This window comes from Podarcis filfolensis (genome assembly GCF_964270895.1).
Source record: "Podarcis filfolensis genome assembly, chromosome: 10".
Taxonomy (NCBI): Eukaryota; Metazoa; Chordata; class Lepidosauria; order Squamata; family Lacertidae; genus Podarcis; species Podarcis filfolensis.
This window is the reverse complement of record NC_139612.1, coordinates 37,139,071-37,159,679: the sequence shown is the minus strand read 5'-3', so window position 1 is coordinate 37,159,679 and position 20,609 is coordinate 37,139,071. Positions and strand designations below refer to the sequence as shown.

General features: G+C 44.1%; 1 protein-coding gene across 3 annotated transcripts in view; it reads left to right on the top strand.

Annotated features, from left to right (window-relative positions):
* The first annotated feature begins 6,140 nt into the window (after positions 1-6,140).
* SLC6A15 (solute carrier family 6 member 15) overlaps positions 6,141-20,609 on the top strand; it is a 44,380-nt gene continuing 29,911 nt past the window's right edge. The window contains exon 1 of one of the 3 annotated variants that reach the window (XM_083573345.1): positions 6,141-6,426. The gene's annotated coding sequence lies outside the window, so the exon portion shown is untranslated. Of the gene's footprint in view, positions 6,427-7,016; positions 7,213-7,867; positions 8,108-20,609 lie in introns of those variants that run through there. The other 2 variants (XM_083573346.1, XM_083573347.1) reach the window with 2 other exon arrangements.

Here is a 20,609-nt window from a genome sequence, read left to right as displayed (position 1 = left end):
ACATACCTGTAACTACAGAAAGCATGCTGACTGCGTATCATAGACTAGACATTACAGCTATTAATAAGTAAGAAGACTGCACATTTTAAAGATGGATAATGCTGGCCTATTGACAAACATAAATGGAAAAAAAAGTATTTTAGCATAGCAGTAAAGCAAGTGAAAGTACTAATATAAAGGAATAGTTATGGAGCACTGCCTCTATCTTCAGGGATTGTTCCTAAATCAAAGTTCAAAGCATCCACAGCAACTAGGAACACACCAGAGCATCATTATGACAAAGACACTGAGAGTTCTAAGCATGCCATTTCCCCCTTCTCAGTTAGCAGTAGCAAGCCGAAGAGAGAAAGACTGCCCATTAACTGAAGCACCTGCTTTGTCTAGCTGCTTCATAATCCTTGATTAATAATGCAAGAACAGAAAGGCAATGAATGGGTCCAACCCAAAGATGCTTATGTACATCCTCTCCTATCACTGCACACTTGAATCAGCTCTCACCATGCCGATGATCTGTTTGGGGAATGGGGGAAGAAAGGGATGCACTCATATTCCACCCACTGATCAATGGTACTAGTGTCAAATGTACTAGTGCCAGTGTCAAATTCTTCTATGCAGTGAAGAAGATTGTATTGCTTCCTGCTGTCCCCTACTTCAGACAGCTGATTTTGAATACTGTGCAAGGGCAGCAAATTATTAGTTATTTACAGTGCAATCCTATGCATGTCTACTCAGAGATGAACCCCAGATAAGTGTGTAAGGGGATCCAGCTTTCATTTATTATGAAGATAATAAGAATCTATATTGTAGTTCTAAGGTCAATGTGATCACAGCACATCTGAATTAGTGGTATTCCTGTGCAGTGTCTGGATACAATGTTGTGATTAGTGGAGAAGTTGTGGTCTCTGCATGCAAAATTTGTGTTCTGTATCCCTAAGATTACACTGGCTGTGCACTGGATTTTACTACTTTGTACAAGAGGGTGGCTGTCATAGGGGGACCTACATACAGGGCTACCTGGTGAGTAATAAAGCAATACATTTCCCCTTCCTCCAACAATTTCTCTTAATCCTTTCATTGTGTGCCTCCTTGATTACAGCTTTGCGCATTTGTAAAAATTTACCTGGCAAGCCAACCTTCCATTATAAGAAAAAAGAAATCCCACTGTGCGCTAGATGCCTAAGCTCAAGGCAGAACTTAATTAAAGTTCAAACGAGCATGTAAGGTGTTTAAAATGTGTGTCATACTTTTTTTTAAAAAAATGCATAAAGAAAATGTTGCTCATTCATCCCCTCGCATAATTTCTCTTCAGTCAAATGATGTCCCTCCACTTCTAGGTAGTTTCCCCCCAATATGCTCCAAGTAGATTAGCACTGGCACACATAATTACATTTAATTTTTGCACTTATTGTGCAGTTTTCTTTGCATGTGACAATTATGCTTGCTGATTAGGAAATTAATTCATGACTAACTTGCATGTTGTTTCAAATAGTGTTTGCAGTTGCTAAAGAATCTGGCAGGAGGTACATAAAACAAGCTCCTTTTTTTTTTTAAAAAAAAATGCCTATGCTAAACTCCTCACATTTTGTGTCGCTTCAGCTATGTCTTTTTGCTGCTTGCTGAGTTAATTCATGATACAGTAGTTGCCCACTCAACCTGTGCCTTCCATCTGGGTTACTAGGTTACTTTATCTGCCTGCTGCTACCCCATCTCTGCTGCCTAGTTCCTACACTGATACAGTGGTACCTCGGGTTACAGACGCTTCAGGTTACAGACGCTTCATGTTACAGACTCCGCTAACCTAGAAAAAGTACCTCGGGTTAAGAACTTTGCTTCAGGATGAGAACAGAAATCATGCAGCGGCGGCGCAGTGGCAGCGGGAGGCCCCATTAGCTAAAGTGGTGCTTCAGGTTAAGAACAGTTTCAGGTTAAGAACGGACCTCCAGAACAATTAACTTCTTAACCTGAGGTACCACTGTACACCTTTCCTTTAACAACTTTAACAAAGAGTACTATTTTAAAACTGGCAACATGGGGACCAGACCCACATATACTTAAAAGAGTTTAGACATAGAGAACACCCATTTAAATCAAGTCCACTGGTTTCAGTTGGTTTCTACACGGAGTATGATTTAGTCGGCTATCACTCATAGTCTTACAGATGATGGGATTTCTGCAATCAAGCTACCCATGTGTTAATCTGTTTTGTGGTAGATTATCTCCTGGTGATAGATGGCACCTGTGGAATCTAAAGGAGGCCGAGATTTGCTGGGAGTCTCTTGTGTGAGACAGTGTGAGAGCCAGTGTGGTGTAGTGGTTAAGTGCGGTAGTCTCGTAATCTGGGGAACCGGGTTCGCGTCTCCGCTCCTCCACCTGCAGCTGCTGGGTGACCTTGGGCCAGTCACACTTCTCTGAAGTCTCTCAGCCCCACTCACCTCACAGAGTGTTTGTTGTGGGGGAGGAAGGGAAAGAAGAATGTTAGCCGCTTTGAGACTCCTTAAAGGGAGTGAAAGGCGGGATATCAAACCCAAACTCTTCTTCTTCTTCTTCTTGTTCACTTGGGCAAGATAATCTGGGCTCGCTCCAGTTCATGGGTATAGCCAGGGGACAGAGAGGGGCTGCTGCTCTCCCAAATCAAGTGAATCAATACAAAATACTTAACTAACTGAGGTTCTGTCCCCCTAACACAAAGCCTGCCCCCCACATAAATCCTAGCTACATCCGTGCTCCAGTCTGAGGATGAGCTATGGCATCTTCTCTCTCCTGAAGTTGGCTCCCTGCAGCTGATTTTCCTGAGTGTGCAATGGAAGGCTGCTGCTGCACAGGTTCCTTTGATTCTTTCTCATGGCTTGTTCTCTCCTTGGATCAGTGTATGTTCACATGGCTTTGGACGTCAGCTTTCCTCTACTCTTTATTCTGTAATTCTCTTTGCTGTATCCAAACTTGCTCACCCATATCCCACTTAGTTTGGGTAGGTGCCTTAATTTGTGTTCTGCTATAAATTCAACTTATCCGTTGTGTCCTTGTTGGCTGTTGAAAGTTGACTCACGTGGGCACCAAAGTGTTGACCCATCAGTCCCTGTGCTTGACTACAAACTTTGTGAAGGTGCATCCAGGATGGCTACATATAGATCAGGTGTGTCCATGATATGCTGGTTCATGGGATGACTTAGATATGAACCACTCCTTGCTCTCCTGGCTTTCTTCAAAATTTTCTTAGCCATATATTGTTGCACATATGGGAAGATGTTTCTGTGTCAGAGTGTGCTGCATGTTCATTACAGTTTTCTAATTCATATAACAACAATTGTGTAGTAGATCAAGCTGGAGGAGCGAATCAGAATGAAAAATGTACTCATCCATGAAACTCACTGGACATTCTAAATACTGTAAGACTATAAAGCCTTGTTGGATCAGATCAAAGGCATGTCTAGTTCAGAATCTTGTTTTCACAGTGGCCAACCAGATGCACATGGGAAGCCTGCAAGTAGGACTTGAGTGCAATAGCACTCTCCCTACTTGTGATTCCCAGCAACTGGTATATAAAGACATACTGTACTGCCTTCAATGGGGAGACAGAACATAGCCATCATGGACAGTAGCCATTGACAGCCTTATTACCCATGATTTTGTCTAGTTCCATTTCAGAACCATCCAACTTGGTGGTTCTGGGAGAACATTCCACAATTTACCCATGTGGTGTGTGAAGAAGTATTTCCTTTCATCTTTCAACATTCAGGATGGCCTTGACTTCTAATAGTATGAGAACTATGGTTATCCCCACAACCATTATTTGAGGAAAACAATGTAAGCCTCTTTCTTTGCCAGGACGCCCCGTCTAACTTAGAGAAAATCTGATGAAGCTTCTAAATTGGCCAAGTCATGTATATAAATACCAGGAAACTGGTTTCATCTCTTGCCTGATCAATAGCACAGTATCCTCTACCTGTTGCACTTCAGTTCTGAATTTGAGTTATGGGTTGTAGAAATAACCTGGACTGAAAATATCCATCCCATATTGGGATTTGGATATGATTGTCATCCAAATCCCAAACCCGGCCCCAACACTACTAAACAAATCTGCACTGATTTTAAAATACCTATTCACACACACTGAGAGGTGTAATAGCAGGGTTATTCAATGGATGATAAGTCCATTTAGCAACCAGTGGGCAAATCCACAGTGTTTTCCATCTGTAAGATTTTCTGAAATATATTCACACATTTGCCTATGACTAATTGATTTACTTGTGCTGGTGAAAAAGGGCCGGTAAATTATTTCAAATAATTTTCAATTAGGAAGCCTTGGGAAATCTAAACAATATTTTTGACCATCACTTTGTTTTGCTACAACAAACCCTCTTCCTTTCATTAAGCCTGCCTTTAAAACCAAGTGTACACTTATAAAGCAGATAAGGTTTTATGATGGCAATTTACCATATCCACACAGAGGGTTGCATTTGGTAGATAAGGTGCCAGAAAATCAACAGATGTTCACACTAATTGAACTGCCTTCCTGCTGGTGCTCTCAGTCGAATCCCATACTAATTATCTCTTTATACATATTCTAAATAGGATCTATTCTTCTGCATGTTAAATGGCTTCAGAACACAATAGGGATTTACAGTCTAGTGTTGCCTGGTTTCTCAGTTTTTGCCTTGCTAAGTGATAAGACTAGTTCTGCCAGAAGGGGATGGGAGGCCACTAGCCTCTAGGTAGGGATGGATCCTCCACAAATCAACCTCTCCAGACCAATGTATTATTGATATTATTCCTATATGCTGTATACTTCCCTGACATATTTGCATGGAAGTGTGGATTACAGTGGTACCTCGGGTTAAGTACTTAATTTGTTCCGGAGGTGCATTCTTAACCTGAAACTGTTCTTAACCTGAAGCACTACTTCAGGCTAGCTAATGGGGCTTCCAGCTGCTGCCGCGCCACTGGAGCACGATTTCTGTTCTCATCCTGAAGCAAAGTTATTAACCCGAGGTACTATTTCTGGGTTAGCGGAGTCTGAAACCTGAAGCATCTGTAACCTGAAGCGTATGTAACCCAAGGTACCACTGTATATACTGCTTGGAATGAAGGACAAGATGGCAACCTCACCATGTCCTAAAGCCAACAGAACTAGTAGTTGACTCATACATGCCAACACCTTCCACCACCCTTGAGCAGCAGTTCAGATCGGAGGTACAGAACAGGCTGAGCAGCACACACAGTGTGTTCTCCAACAGCTCACCACCGCTGCCTCAGTCATCAGCTGCCTCAGTCTCCCCAGTGGAAGAGCTGCTCCTGACCTAGCTCAAGGAAAGTTCTCAAAGGTGATAGCTGCACAAGAGCAAATTCATTCACGCATATGGAGCACTTTTCAGTGACTCCCTACAAATTTGCTACACTTTCTTGCTACTAATTCCACAGCGCCCCTTCTGTTGAATCAACACTTAATCCCCGCTCTGGTTTGTTGTGTTCATTTCTCCCCATCAAGAAACAGGCATTCGAGAACTGACCAACGATGACCTGCCATTATCAGATCTATTGTTCCTGAATATTAAGGGATGAAACACATTCCGGTACACACACTCCACTTGGGAGAATCGGGAAACGAAGGAGCGCCAGCAATGGGTCGATATGCGTAAAAGGCCCTTCCGAGGAAACCCTGAATGTCAACCTTCCGTTTATCTTCCTCGGCTCCTATCCCCTTTGCGCGCAGGGCTGCCTTCACACACACACGTCTCTCCAGTCTCTCTCTCGTCCAAAGCACGAGAGCCGGCCTGGGCGCGCATGCGCACTGTGAGGGAGCCGCGGCCGCCGCATCTCCTCCACGAGCACATGGCCCGCTTGGAAAGGCGGAATGTGCCGCAACGTCCCGCTGGAAGAACTACCTACGAGGGTGGGGTGCGGCTGAGGGAACCGGCGGCCGGGAAGTCGCTGCGCTTTGTTCTCGAGCAAAAGCCTCCGGGCTGGGTTGCGCGCTACCGGGGGGTGGGGGTGGGAGGCACCTCCGAGCGGCGGCGGCGGCGGCGAGCCTCCCTCCGGCGGGAGAGAAGGCGCGCGCTCCGCACAGGCTGAGGGAAGAGCGGGAGGGGGAGGAGATGCCCGCCGCGCTCTGGCGTGCTGCTGCTGCTGCAGACTGCGCTGCGCCAAGGGAGGGGCGGCTCTTCTCGCCCTGCCTTTCCCGCGCCCGCCCCTCCCCCCCTCCGAGTCTTTAAACGCCCCTGCATAGGAAGAGCCGCGCACATGTCCGTTCTCCCTCGCGCAGAAATATATATTTAAATAGCTCTATACACACACAAGCGCGCGCGCGCGCGTCCGACCGCCTGCCGGCTCAGCCAGTCGCTGAATCCTCTCGCCGACCTCCGCCACTTTGCAGGGGCTGCCGCTTGTCGAGTCGCCGAAGCAGGCGGGGCACCCCGGGCGCGGAAGGAGGTAAGGCGAGGCGAGGGTGCAGTCTGGGGAGCCCCCGGCCCTGGGTGAGAGGGGCAAAGGGGAGGGGGGCAGAAATGGCTGGGCTGGAGGAGGAGAGCCTCGTGGTCGCCGAGGAAAAGGCTGAGCCGCGCGCGCATAGCGCCACAGACAGGTTTCTTTGATGGAAAGGAGGAGGGATCTTTGCCATCCGTGGACTCTCGATCGAGGGAGTGGGGAATGATAATCTTCACCCCCCCCCCAAAAAGAAATCTCGTTGGTTTCTGAAGAATGGGCATGGTGTATATTGAGCTAGAGAGAGTCATGGTTTGACTCGGTCGATGGCAGCTTCCCCAATGGGTAGTGGCCGGTGCCACGCGCCATCATATACAGAAGAAGCCCCCGTGTGTCTGTCTGCAAGGCCGGGCTAAGTAAGGCAACAGGGATGGCGGGGTGAATCCCTAACCAGGCAATAGTCTGGATCCATGGTGGGCACTGCCTGTCGCCCTCGCTTCTTCCAGCACCGTCTCGTACAAGGGAGTCTAGGCATGAGATTCCCCCCTCCCTTGTCTCGATCCCTAGTGGCATAGAAAGGCGCAACGATGGCCTCGGCGAAGACGCTATGGGGATCTAGACGCGCAGGCTACGTAGCTGGACCCTGGGACCATCACCAGCAGACAGAAAGATGAGCAGCGCATCCTGGGCTCCGGGTACCCAGCATGAACTGAGCATCCTTCTTGGGCGAGGCGGGGCGAGGCAGCGGGCTGGAGGCTGGCCAGAGGGAAAGAGAGGAAAAGAAGAGCCATGTAGGTTAGTAGGATTTTGGGGTAGCGCTGCTGTCTGTGTTGTGCCCCCCCACCCCAATATATCCATCTGCCCAATGCAAATCGATTTCGTTCCGATCTGGCGATCCTGCTATAAGGAAGTAGCAGCGTCTCCATATCCTCCCACCCTCTTGGCAGTCTTGCCAAGCGTGGCCCGAAATCCTCGTGCTCCTTTATTTTCCTTTTGTGGGAGGAGGTGAAGGTGTGTGTTTGGATCGCCCGTAGAAGGAATCCGGCATTTTACGCAATGACGCGTGGCGGGCATTTTACTTCCTTTCATTGCCATCGGGTGGGAAAGCGTGCCATTTCAAGCCCCCCCCCCCCGCCATCGGGCTGAACTTAATGCCTGCTGAACTTGCGCCCCCCACCCCCAATCCACACCGCCTGTGGATCTGAGATGGTTAAGGAGAGGTGCACCCGCGCTTCGCTCGCTCGGAGGAACGGACTCGTACGCAGAGCTATTTGGGTGTCTCCGGAGCTTATTACGAGGAAACGGGTGTGAATCGGGCAGGCGATCCTTGTCGATCCGAGAGGATGAGGCACACCTCTCCAAGGACGCCTGCATCGCTTCCCAGAGCTTTCATTTAATAGCAGGTGGAAAGTGGGAGAGAGAGGATAACTAGGCACAAAGGGACGGGGTTTGCTTTGTTTTTGCTTTTTTCTGGAATCGGGAAGAGGAAGAGGAATAAAGACCAACCCTTTCCGAGGTGTCTGAAGGGGAAGAGCTCCAGTGGCTGATGCTCTGCTCTCCACGACATGTAACCGGTGACAATTCGCTACAAGGACACGCTCTGCTTTCCTAGTGCATCCCTAATCCCAGCCTGCTTGGAGTAATTGTGGGCGGGCGCAAGCCTGGCACGGGGTGACGTCACCATGTTTGGGTGGGTATGTTAATGAGGAGCCCTGCTCGCTGTCTACAGAGCTTGCTTTTTCCTTTTTTGCGGTATTGTGAACCTCACCCCTTTTATAGCTCCCAAATAAAGGGAATATATTTTTCTTTCTTTCTGCAATTACCATGTTGCTATAGACCCCGTTTCTTTACAGTGATGCCTGTTGTCTACTTAGGGGTATTCCAAAACAGGCTTGTGTTGCTATTGTTTGGCATGACTTGTAAGCCTTCAGAACGACCCAGTATGTATTTGCTACGAGCTGTGCCTGTCTAGGAATTATAGATATACAATTTATATATATTTATTACTGAAGGAAATTTACAATACAAAACCACACACATATGCATTATCTTATCTTAGAATGCAATTAAATAAATCAATTTAATATATAATCACACAATATATATTATTTCTCACTTTCTCTTTCTCTCTCTCTGTGCATACATATTTGCCACCAATAAGATGAGAAAGACTTGACTTGAATCCTTACTGTGCAGTCCTGTGAATGTTAGAAGTTCCATTGTGCTCAATGAACCTTACTTCCTAGTAAATACATTTACCTGTAAGTCTCAATAAGGTCAGCTGGGCTTACTGTTGAGTAGAGGTGTGCAGGACTGTGTTGTTAGTTGTTTCTCCATTCACACAAGGAAGGGGGCAATTTCTGCTCAGCAGCTGCACTATATCATACACCATTCCGAAGGGCTCCCCAGTCTGCAGGAGCAGATTTTCAGGGAACACAGGTTGCTCCAGGGGGGATGTGTGCAATAAGAAAGCCACATCCTGTGGTGGTGAACTGTGTACCATTCACAGAAGGGAGGCTACAATTGAAGCTGTTATAAACAGACCCACCTCTCACTGATAAGATGTAAAATGGTTCAGTTTATTAAAGAGTTTTGATTTTCCTGGGCAACATTAATGTCTTGTTTTTAAGTTATTGCATTCAATGGCAGTCAGTGAGGGAGAAATGAGCCATTTTAGATAGTATTTAGCATTGATAAATACTTATCATAGTGGGTATATTTAGATGGGGTTATAAGATGTATATGTTGAAGAAAATTGACTTGAAAATAAGAAGGTACTTGCTATGTCCATCTGAAGACACGGCAGTTAAGTTTTGCCTCTCTTGTGATGTGTTTAAAGTAGAAAATTGATGACATAAGTCTAAGATATTTCATCAGATCTTATGCTATGCTGTGACAATACACTAAGATTTGTTGGGGATTTCCCTTACTCTGTAATGGAAGGAAATTGAAAGAGAAAGATTTTACTGCCTATGAAAAAGCAGATTATTCTGCAAACATAGCATGAAATTGCATCAGCAGTTTGCTTTCATCAGCTTATGTACTTGCTTTTGCAGATCTGTTCACTAGAATTATAGCATCAATATTCTTGGTATCAGCAAGAATATATGGTTACTAATTGTTAAGCGTGATTCTGCCAAAATCTGTCACTTTGCTCTTCCCTTGTAATTACAGGTAATTCAGATAATAGTTGTTAGGCACTATGATTATCTGGAATACCGGGAAGCGTTGTGTTTTTTTTTTAAATACACACCCACATTCCTTTGAGCCTGAACAGTTGCAAATTCAGGAAGCAATTTCAACTGATTTTAACCTAGGAGACAAAACTGCAAGCTTCTGTATGCATGAACTAGTGAGCAGCTGATGCAACATCACATCTCCTCTCCACCCCAAAGTTACCGTATTTTTCGCTCTATAAAATGCACCAGACCACAAGACGCACCTAGTTTTTGGAGGAGGAAAACAAGAAAAAAAATATTCTGAATCTCAGAAGCCAGAACAGCAAGAGGGATCGCTGCGCAGTGAGAGCAGCAATCCCTCTTGCTGTTCTGGCTTCTGTGATAGCTGTGCAGCCTGCATTCGCTCCATAAGACGCACACATTTCCACTTACTTTTTAGGAGGGAAAAAGTGAGTCTTATAGAGCAAAAAATACGGTATCTGTCTTCTTTTCTTATACAGAATATAAACTGCTCCTTTCAGATTTCTTTCCCCCCAAACTTTTAAAAGTTAGAAACATACCAAGAAAGATGAATATGGCCTGGTGGTATAAGTAGTGATTTGAGTTGGACCCTTCTACAATGCTTTTGCAAATGTTAGTTTTATTAAAATACAGTGGCTCAATAATTCCGTCTCCCCCTGCAAAAAGGAAGAGAAGAACAGAAGCTAACAGGATCTAGGGGAGACTTGACCCTTGTGGTAGGTGTGTTCTCCATCTTATTGGATCACTGAACCACTGCCTCTCTGGCAGAAGCCAAGTCACCTAAGCTGATTCTTTTCTAACTCCATCATCAAATTGATATGATGGAGTATCTCAAATTACTATCATGTGCTTCCAGGCACCTTTCTCAGCAGGCTTCTGGAACAGGTGCAGGGAACCATTTTCAACTTGAGGGCTGTGTTACCTATTGGGCAACCTTCAGGGCATGGGTGAGGCAAACCATGACAGTGGAAGGCTCCAGATGCAGAAAATGGGTGGGGACATCAGTTAAATGTGGGCAGGACCAGAAGCAAAAAGTGGGTGGAGCAACAGATATAACTCTTAACTATGAGTTGTAAGCTACATTCCAGCCATTCAGAAGTCATACATTTCTACACACACCACCACCACCACCCATCTCTCCACCCATCCAAGCAAGAAGCATTATCCTAGTTCAAGGATGCATCCCAGCCAGGCCAAAGCTGTTGAGTGTTGACCAGTGCCTTGAAGGGGCGTGGCTTGGGAAGAGTTTGGAGGACCAGAGAGAGAGGCATTTGACCTCTGAGCCTGGGACTCCCTTCCTCTTCTCTGGAGTATAGGTATGAATATCAATGTTTTTTAAAGAACAAAAAATGGGCACTTTTAATCAGGCAAATAGGGTTTTTTTTAGCCTGTAAAAATACATATTTCACAATCAAGCGGTAATAGTTTTATTTTTATGCTCAAATAATGTCAGTTATGGGTTGTTGTTTTTTAAGTTTAAGCATTACCTGTCTCCTTTTTCATTGATTGCCTCTTTCTTTTGTTTCATTCTCTGATGCTTGGATTCTAATTGTCATGGGAACTCTGTTTTGTCCACATTTTGATTAGGTCTTCATTGCTTTGTTGGAAGTGTACTTCCTACCCCAGTTTTATAATTCCTGAATGCTTTCCCCTGAAACAGCAGGTACAGCAACAGTATGCTTGGTGGAGAGGCTCAACATGCTTCTTAATTTAATATATTTTGCAGCAGTGTCTCTATGCTTCAGTTTTAGAATTTGGCATTTTGTGCACCACTCACATGAGCTGCTTTGCTGGAGACTTAATATCTTAACTCAGATTTAAAGCTGGTCTCTGACTCTACCCTATGCCTTCCCACCTCTCACATGCAGCAAAAGCAGGCATAGAGTGGCTTGCTTGCACTCTGATTGGCTCTCCCAAGTTCTCCAGGATATGAGGCAAGACCAACTTGTGGAGGGAGGGGAGTTATGTACATATTGGACCACTCCATAATCTGTAGACTAGGAGGAAAGGGGTATTGGTAAATGGTGCAATATATTAGCATCTCTATAGTAGATGAAAACATGCAGACTTCCTCTTTTACACTTGACCTCCAAGATAACATCTATAAATAATGCACAGTCATACCTTGGTTTTCAAATGCCTTGTGAGTTGAACATTTTGGCTCCCGAACGCCACAAACCCGGAAGTGACTGTTCCAGTTTGCGAACTATTTCTGGAAGCTGAATGTCTGACGGTGCTTCCGCGGCTTCTGGTTGGCTGCAGGAGCTTCTGCTTTGGTTTTCAAACTTTTTGAAAGTTGAACGGACTTCCGGAACAGATTCCATTCAACTTCCAAAGTACGACTGTATCACAGAAGAAATCTTCAGCAAGGCACCCTTTAGCACCAGGGTAGAAAAGCCTGATTGCCTGAGGGAATTGTGGAGCCATTTAGCTGCTGCCATCCCAGACTCTTTTCTGTCCACTTCCTAGTCTAAGATAGTTATTCAAGTAGGCAGTTAGCATCGCATCTAGTTCCCATCACATCTAGCGTTCAAGAATCAAGACAGGGCAAAGGAGCAAAGGGGCCTTGCTCAGAACTAGGAAAGATGCGATGGAAACTAGAATAGCAGCTTAATTTCTATCCATCTCCCCAGTTATCATGGCCTTTGGAGGAGACAGAGTTAGAGTTCCCTGAGAAAAGGCACTGGATGGGACCCAAATGATGGGCAGGGAACCCATGTTCTCAAAGGCACTTTGCTGCTGGGGAATTCCGATGATGGATGTGGATGATGGGATGGAATTTCCTTATTATTTTATATGTGCTTTTTAAAATGCCTTCACAGAATTGGCTGCATTTGCTTTACTCTGCATAGATTGTGGGTATGGAGACCCTTCTTGGCTGCTGTGCTGCTGCCATGCTTTTGAAAGGAGGAGGGGTCAGTTTAGACTGGGCTGAGGCAATAGCTCCTAATGGTGCTGGCAGCAGTTTTGTGGAGCTGTTGTTGGCTGTGGTATCAATGTTCTTCATTGTCCTTCAGAAAAAAAAAAACTAATTCAGAAGTCTCCATAGAACCTCAAGCTGCATTCAAAGCTAAATTACAGAACCACAACCCGTGATGCTGAAATCAACATATGTGTGCCTTTTTGCATGCAAATGTTGCGGGCATCTGTCAGAATTGTTACATTCACCCAGCTCCGTGCCAGAGGCAGTTTTGAAACTAGACTTACTACACTTACTGAAATTATTAACTATGTGATAGCTACCTATGTACTCATAGAAGTGTTCACAAAGCATGTAAGAAGAAAACAAAACAGTATGAGACTACTTTTCTCCCTCACCGTTCAAGAAAAGGTTTCTTTCTTCGTTTCTCCTAGAACTGAAACTGACATAGATTAGAAGCTGTGTATGGGATTAGTCACTAGGGGGGCTGGCAACCTTTTTAGGGCCCTGTGGTACATTTGCAAACCAGCAAATCTTTCATGTACAGCCTGCGCACACCACCACACCACACACATGCATGTGCAGATACCACCACACTCACTCTCCCCACCATAAATTAAGCTTGAAAAATGTGTTTTCACTTTTTTCAAAGCATCATGGGGCCAAACTTTCTGGAGGCTGCTGCAGCAGTTAACCTTCTCTTCCCAGCTGTAATCTTCAGGAAGTTTGCCCCACACTGCAACAAATAGGCTCACTGGAAAGCTTTCTCTTGGGATGAATAGAAGGCTTTTCCAAGTCTCATTAAAGCAGGGGAGGGGTGATTTGGTCACAGCTGGGGACATAAGGGCTACCTGTCCCCTCCCATGCCACAATTGGGTCTGAAGGCCTCTTTCAGTCCCCATTTCAGCAGGTGGTGGGCTGGGAGCAGGATCCTGCAGGCACTAGGGCAGGCTGATGTGAAAGCTGATGCAAGAGAGTCACCAAGTTTCTTCACAGTTGTGAGGCAGCTATGACCGGTGCTCTTAGGAAAGGAATCAGTAGCATGAGCAATGGGGATTATTCTTAGCCAAGGTTGTCTCACTTCCCCTTGCGTTAGACCAAAAGGAAAAACCCCGTTTGTCCTGGACCTAAAGAATCGTGCCCCCACACTGAGAGAAACGTGGGAAGCACCAGATCCAGCAATTTCATCCTCACAGTCTCAAGTGAGTGAGTGCTGATGACAGAAGGAACTCTGCTCTTCCAAACTGGAATGATGGGCATTGAATTTGTATGCCTGCTGTCTCATTCCCAAGGAAAACACTTGTAAGTGGAGATCCTGCAGCCTCTTAAGAAACCAGCTTGACTTGCTTCCTGTCTTGACAGTTTCATGCGTTTATGCTCTCATCTGAGTGTCCTAACCTGGTTCTGACAAGGGTCCATGATCTATGATGGAATAACCCTGGTGGTTTCAGCATCACAGAGAGCTCTGAGTGAGCAACTTGCTCTGGCAATGGCTGGAGCTAGAGTGAGGTCTTGAGCCTCTGTTTCCCAGTTTATTGCCCAAAGGTTTGCTTTCTTTGCAGAAACACTGGAGACTCTTAAAGGGTCAAATGTTTGACCTGGAGAAGTGTGCTGCTTTTGTGCTCTGTGGCCTGCTACCTGTACCACTACCTGCACAACTGTCAAGTGCAGGCATTTGGTTTCTCAGGCTAAGAGAAGGATGTCTGGTGACTTCGATTCAGTGGGCTCTGGTTCAGTAGGCTGAGGTTCAATGTCAGGAGCTTGGGCTAGCTCTTCAGCCAGTGGTGCTGCAGCCATAGACTTGGCTGGCTCTTTCTCCTCTGACTCTGAGGACAAAACCATGATACCTAAAGGCTTGACGGGGTTGATGGAGACCATTGTTGCTCAAGCTGCAAATGCAATGGCTGGTATTCCTCAAAACATACCAAACCCCTGTTTGCTTTTGAGAAGTATGAGACTGGGGCCAGGATCTGGCTGAGTAGGATCCCTCACATAAGCCTCCAGTGATGCAATTCTGTTATATATGGAAACATCAAAATTCTGTGTGGAGCAGAAATGAACAGCTGTAGTTTAAACAAATAATTAGTGCGCACACACACTATGGTTTTCATTTTCTGATTAAAAGTTTTGATACTTTGATTTGTTTTTGCTATAAAAGTATTGGGATAAAATTACTATTAGTAGGAGCAGGTTTCTTTTCTTTTCTTTTCTTTTCTTTTCTTTTCTTTTCTTTTCTTTTCTTTTCTTTTCTTTTCTTTTCAAGGCAAATGCACTGGCAGTTATGTAGCTCCCTGGAGGTCTTTCATGTGACTAAACTATTTATGGTTATTAATGTAGAGTGTTTTGACTTTGCCTACTGCATTTTCCATTTTAATCTCTTTTAAAGTATGAGAACATAAACTGTTCCTTTAAAAAAGTAGAACAGTTGATTCTGTGCATTTTTTTTAAAAAAACTTGAGTATTAATGTGTATGAAAGTTACTAGGAAATTGGCTACATGTGAGACTATTAAAATGACTTTCAACTGAAGCACATCAGCCTTCCATTGATGATAGCAGGCTATTTTTTTTTTAAAGGGGTCTATTTAATATATTTTGATCTTTCCTCCCACCTAACAAAATCTGTTATACTTTATTAAAATTTTCATATGATCTTTGTAAGGCCTTGACACACTTGTAAGGTGATTGTGGGGGAAGAAGAAATCCTTCTGAATTATCATGGCAGTAAAGTAGGAAACTCGATTCAAAACCATTTCACATTCATCAATACTTCTTAATATCTGGTTCAGTTACTAACTTTTAAAAGCGTCTGAGAACACATGAAACAATAAATGAGATGGTTCAGCCATGTTTCATGAAGATGAACGTCATGATGTGTCCAGGTTCTTGATAGAAATATTTTCAGAAAATTCCCATTTCTTAAAAATGCATTGCTTAATAAAAATTATATTTACAAATGAGTAAAACAAACAGGGTTTTCAAATAATTCCATTCACATTCACACGAGGCAGGTAATTTAAACAAGCAGGCCAATTAAATTAAAACAAAATAACATATTCAGACATGCTAAACCACATTTAAACTAATTCAGGACATTTCCAAAGTTTTCCAGAAAATTCACGTTGGAAGGGTTGATGGTTTAGTTAATTGTATTTATGATAACAGTTTTGATGCACTAATATAAAGGCATTAATTTTGCTTCAAAATAGAAGCATGTCAGAGTGAGGTTATATAAGAAATAGACTTTTATCTGGATCTGGATCATTTGCCATCTTTCATTAGTGAAAGTTCACATCACATGCAGCTTGAGTCTTCATCTGTTTCTAGCAGGTTGGGGGACAATATGTTTTGGAGCGTAGCCTTGGAGACAGTATGATACGACTATATCAGGTTTCCATAGCAGATTTTAGATAGTAGTGTAAGTGGAAATTTTAATACAATGAAGAAAAGGTCTACAACATTCTGTGCTTCAGAAAAAGAATATTCTAGAGCAGTCACACTCCAGAACTGCATTAAAGTTTGTTTGCGGTATCTGCATACAAACATAATTCAGAAGACAAACTGAAAGTTTGGAGCTGACATAAGTGGACTATGTATTATTCCTTAATAGTGTGAACATATCCAGCAGAAATACTCATTGCCTAGGTAATAATTTCTCCTAAATCCTCTAGTGCTGGTAGAACACAATTCTACATTGGTGGAAATACTGACAGCCAGTGAAGTGTAGTGGCTAAAGTGTTGGCCAAGGACCAGGGAGACTGAGATTCAAACCTTCACTCAACCACAAAGGGTGACCTTGGGCCAGTCATTGGTAGGAGGCTATCTCCTGCGTAGCCTCTATGCTGGAGGAACAACATTGGTATTGGCGGGGGGGGGGGGGAGGACTTGGCAGATTCCCGTAATTCTGCAGGACATTATTTCAACCACCAATGATGGCTAAAAATTTCACTCTCTATGGAGTTAATGGATAGCCCAAGATGACAGTCACAACAGAAGACAAGATTCTGACTAACACTGCAGCCAGTTCCTGTTCACCCCCAGGACAATATAAGACCCCCCCCCCCGAAAACAAAGATCTCATATACAGTGGTACCTCGGGTTAAGAACTTAATTCGTTCTGGAGGTCTGTTCTTAACCTGAAACTGTTCTTAACCTGAAACACCACTTTAGCTAATGGGGTCTCCTGCTGCCGCTGCGCTGCTGCTGCACGATTTCTGTTCTCATCCTCAAGCAAAGTTCTTAACCCGAGGTAATATTTCTGGGTTAGCGGAGTCTGTAACCTGAAGCGTATGTAACCTGAGGTACCACTGTAACAGGCTGTGAGTGTTCCACTCTTCTTCTGATTGTTAGCAGGTAGGGAATATCTGTACTGCAGAACTCAGCTCAGCTGCCTCTGTGATGTGGCACACCCACAGAGAAGATGTCAGATTGTGGGTTCACCACCACAGAGTGCAAAATGCTGTTGGCTAGACTGTTGAAGCAGACAAATGCATGGCTTGTAACTTCTCAAAGTCATACATTCAGTCTCATGGGCTCAAGTCTGCGGAATTCATTCCCAGCCAAGGTTAGTCATATACCTTCCTGCTAAATTCCAGGTGCATGAGCAAGACTTTCTTGCTCCAGCAGGCATATACAAGTAGTTTTCAGTCTTATAATAAATATTTATTATTTTATTGTCCCATTTTCTGTGAATCGTTTTTATGTACACTGCTTAGAAATGCAAATGATTAAGCAGGATACACATGTCTTAAATAAATAAACAAACCATCATGTTGTAATAAGTAGCTTATTTTATTGAAGCAGGAAAAGCTACCCAAGGATGTCCGTTCCATTAAAATATCAGAACTAGATCTCAGGATAGGGATATTCAAGTGGGGGGGGGGGAGAGGCCCTGATTCTCACTGCCCAGTGTCATTGGGGTAGAAAGGAGGTTTAGCTTCCATGCTAACGATGTCCTTTACTTTCTTCCATAGCTGAATGATTGCCATTTCCTTTTACAGGGAAAAAGTAAAGAGCTCCAACTGGAGATACTGTAGCGATAAAGAAAAACAAATAAACCCATCCCTACAACCCTGATATGGGGAGAACACACTTTAAAAAACATCACCAGCATCAAATAGCAGGTTTCTATAGAAACATAGAACACTGCCTTATTCTGAGTCAAACCACTGGGCTATCTAGTTTAGTATTGCTTACACTGACTGGCAGCATCTTTCCTAAGTCCCCCCCCCCCCAAGTCCTACATGGAGATGATGTGAACTGAACCTGGGACCTGTTGCAATCAAAGCAGGTGCTTTACCAGTGATCCACAGCTCCTCCCCCTAAATTATTAGCATACCAATTGACATTAAATAATTTATATTAAAATGGTACTTTCTGTGCTTTTATTTATTTATTTTCATGATTATTTTACACTTGTGTTGTTATTTAATTACTCCTTGTGTAATGTGCGTTTTTACAATCCTGAGTCATTGGAGAAGGTAGTGTTCGGTTTTCACTTTCTTTTTCTTTTCTTTTGAAAAGATGGGCAAATTGACCGAGGAAACTATTTTACCGTTCCTATAGCGAGGCATGCTAATTCTGTTTTGGCAGCAGAGTGCAAATCAGCTCTGCTCCAAGTGTGGGCAACTGGGATTAGCATGCCTTTGACTTGCCTGTGTGTGAGAGAAAAAGTTGATCCCCTGTATAGCTATCCATTAATATTTATTTAAATAAGCTACTTCTGTTTCCTTGCCATATATTAAATTGCAAAATATCTGTGCTCCTCTAATATTTCATCATGCACATGACATGCCTTTACCTCCCATCTCAGAATAGACATTTTAAAAAGAAAAGGTATGCATATTCAGTTTGGGGAGGGGGAGGAAGGGAAAGGAGATTGTTAGCCACTTTGAGACTCCTTAGGGTAGTGATAAAGTGGGATATCAAATCCAAAATTCTTCCTCCCTTCTCTTGGCAAAGCTGCTCTATAGAAGTTGGCTGGTAAATAGCTCTACTTTCTATTATTTTTCCATTATTAGGCTTTATTGCCAGCTTTTAGTAGGTTCATCCAAGTTATCTTGAGGCCACATTGATCTAAATGTACCAGGATCTAGCATTTATCAGTGTTTCTGAAATGAGATATTGTTTTCATCCTTGTTTTTGATGATCTCCTGTGTTATGAAAATGCCTGATTGGTTTGGTACATTTGGTACATTTCCCATTTATATTAATCAGGCAGGTTTTATTCATTCTCCCTTGACTGATGTAATTCAGACTAAAAACTACTTTATCTACTATAGAGATTTATTACTTGAAATAGTCAAATAATGGAATCAGGATTTTCATTTTACATGGGCAGGTGCTGGTGAAATGTTATTGCTAACCGCTTCTGAAACTTGCCAGACTTTTCAGTTATTATTAAGGTCTGGAAGCCAGAAGATAAATGGAATGACCTTGGAACAGCCTAATTTGCTTTTTCCTGTCATTATAGTAGAAATGATGAAGAAGCCTGAAAACATTCAGCTCTTCAGAAATCCAAGGAGCTAAAATTTCAAAGCCAAGATTGGGTGAACCTTATAGTTCAAAACACTTGCAAAACCATTCCTGTAGATCATTTCATATGAAATAACTTCCATCGTTTCAGGACTGTATCTTGAAGGGCACGACACCTGCTTAGTAAAACTGCAAAGTTACCCTGGGAAATTTGACTACCCATATGCATTATCTTGTTCTTAATGCAAGGCAGACCTGCGTTAAGAATTTAAATGAGGCAGAGTCAAGAATCTTAGGACCAATTCACATGATCAAACTGATAATAGAATCATAGAATTGGAGAGTTGGCAGGGACCATGTGGGTTATCTAGTACAACTCCCTGCATTGCAGGAATCTTTTGCCCAAGATGGGGCTTGACCCCACGAGCCTGAGATTAACAGTCTCATGCTCTAGTGACTGAGCTGTTATAATGTTGTCAGCATGTAAGTTGGATTCAGCTGAGCGGATTCAGGTAGCTTTCTTCCTCAGTCCCTTTGCAAGCTGACCCACATTCTCTACAATACACTCCGTGAACTACTTCAAATCTACTCAAAGTGGGTTAAACTACGCCATTATTCATTTGGACTGTATTGATTTCTTTGTAGCACATGCTGAAGCAGTTATTTGAGTATACCTCTTCTTGCCAAACACAGACCTCTGAATCTACTCGGGCCACTGGTGGAGGAAGGGGGGTGTGTGGCTTGCCCGGGGGTTATCCCTGAGGGGGGGGTGACATTGCCGCCCTGACCCCCGGGATGCTTGCCACGGGCGCCGCCCCCTGGAATGCTTGCCACGGGTGGCTCCCCCCCGGGATGCTCTCCATGGGTGGCTTGCCCCGGGACGCTCGCTGCGGGCAGTGCCCCTGGGATACTTGCTCTGTCCCCATAGGCAGCTAGCCCCACCCCCAGGTGCACGGCATGTGTGCCGCTCCGCCTCTGACTCGGACAACATATAAACATTGCCAATTTGGTTTTTTGCAAAGTACCATTTCTGAACAGTGAAAGATAATAATAAAAAACAAGTCAGATTTTAAAGCATACATCTACTCATAAAGGATGGGATGCGGGTGGCGCTGTGGGTTAAGCCACAGAGCCTAGCACTTGCCGATCAGAAGGCTGACGGTTCCAATCCCCGCGACGGGGTGAGCTGCCGTTGCTCGGTCCCTGCTCCTGTCAACTTAGCAGTTTGAAAGCATGTCCAAGTGCAAGTAGATAAATAGGTACTGCTCCGCCGGGAAGGTAAACGGCATTTCCGTGCGCTGCTCTGGTTCGCCAGAAGCGGCTTAGTCACGCTGGCCACATGAACCGGAAGCTGTATGCCGGCTCCCTCAGCCAGTAAAGCGAGATGAGCGCCGCAACCCCAGAGTCGTCGGCGACTGGACCTAACGGTCAGGGGTCCCTTTACCTTTACTCATGAAGGGTGATAAAGCTATAACCAGTCAATTCTACCATGGGTTTTGAATGCTTCTATGCCTGCAGGAATATACTTTTAGTAAAGATGCAGCTTCTCACGACATGACATATAGTAAATAATTTTGCTAAAGCACATTACATATACGAC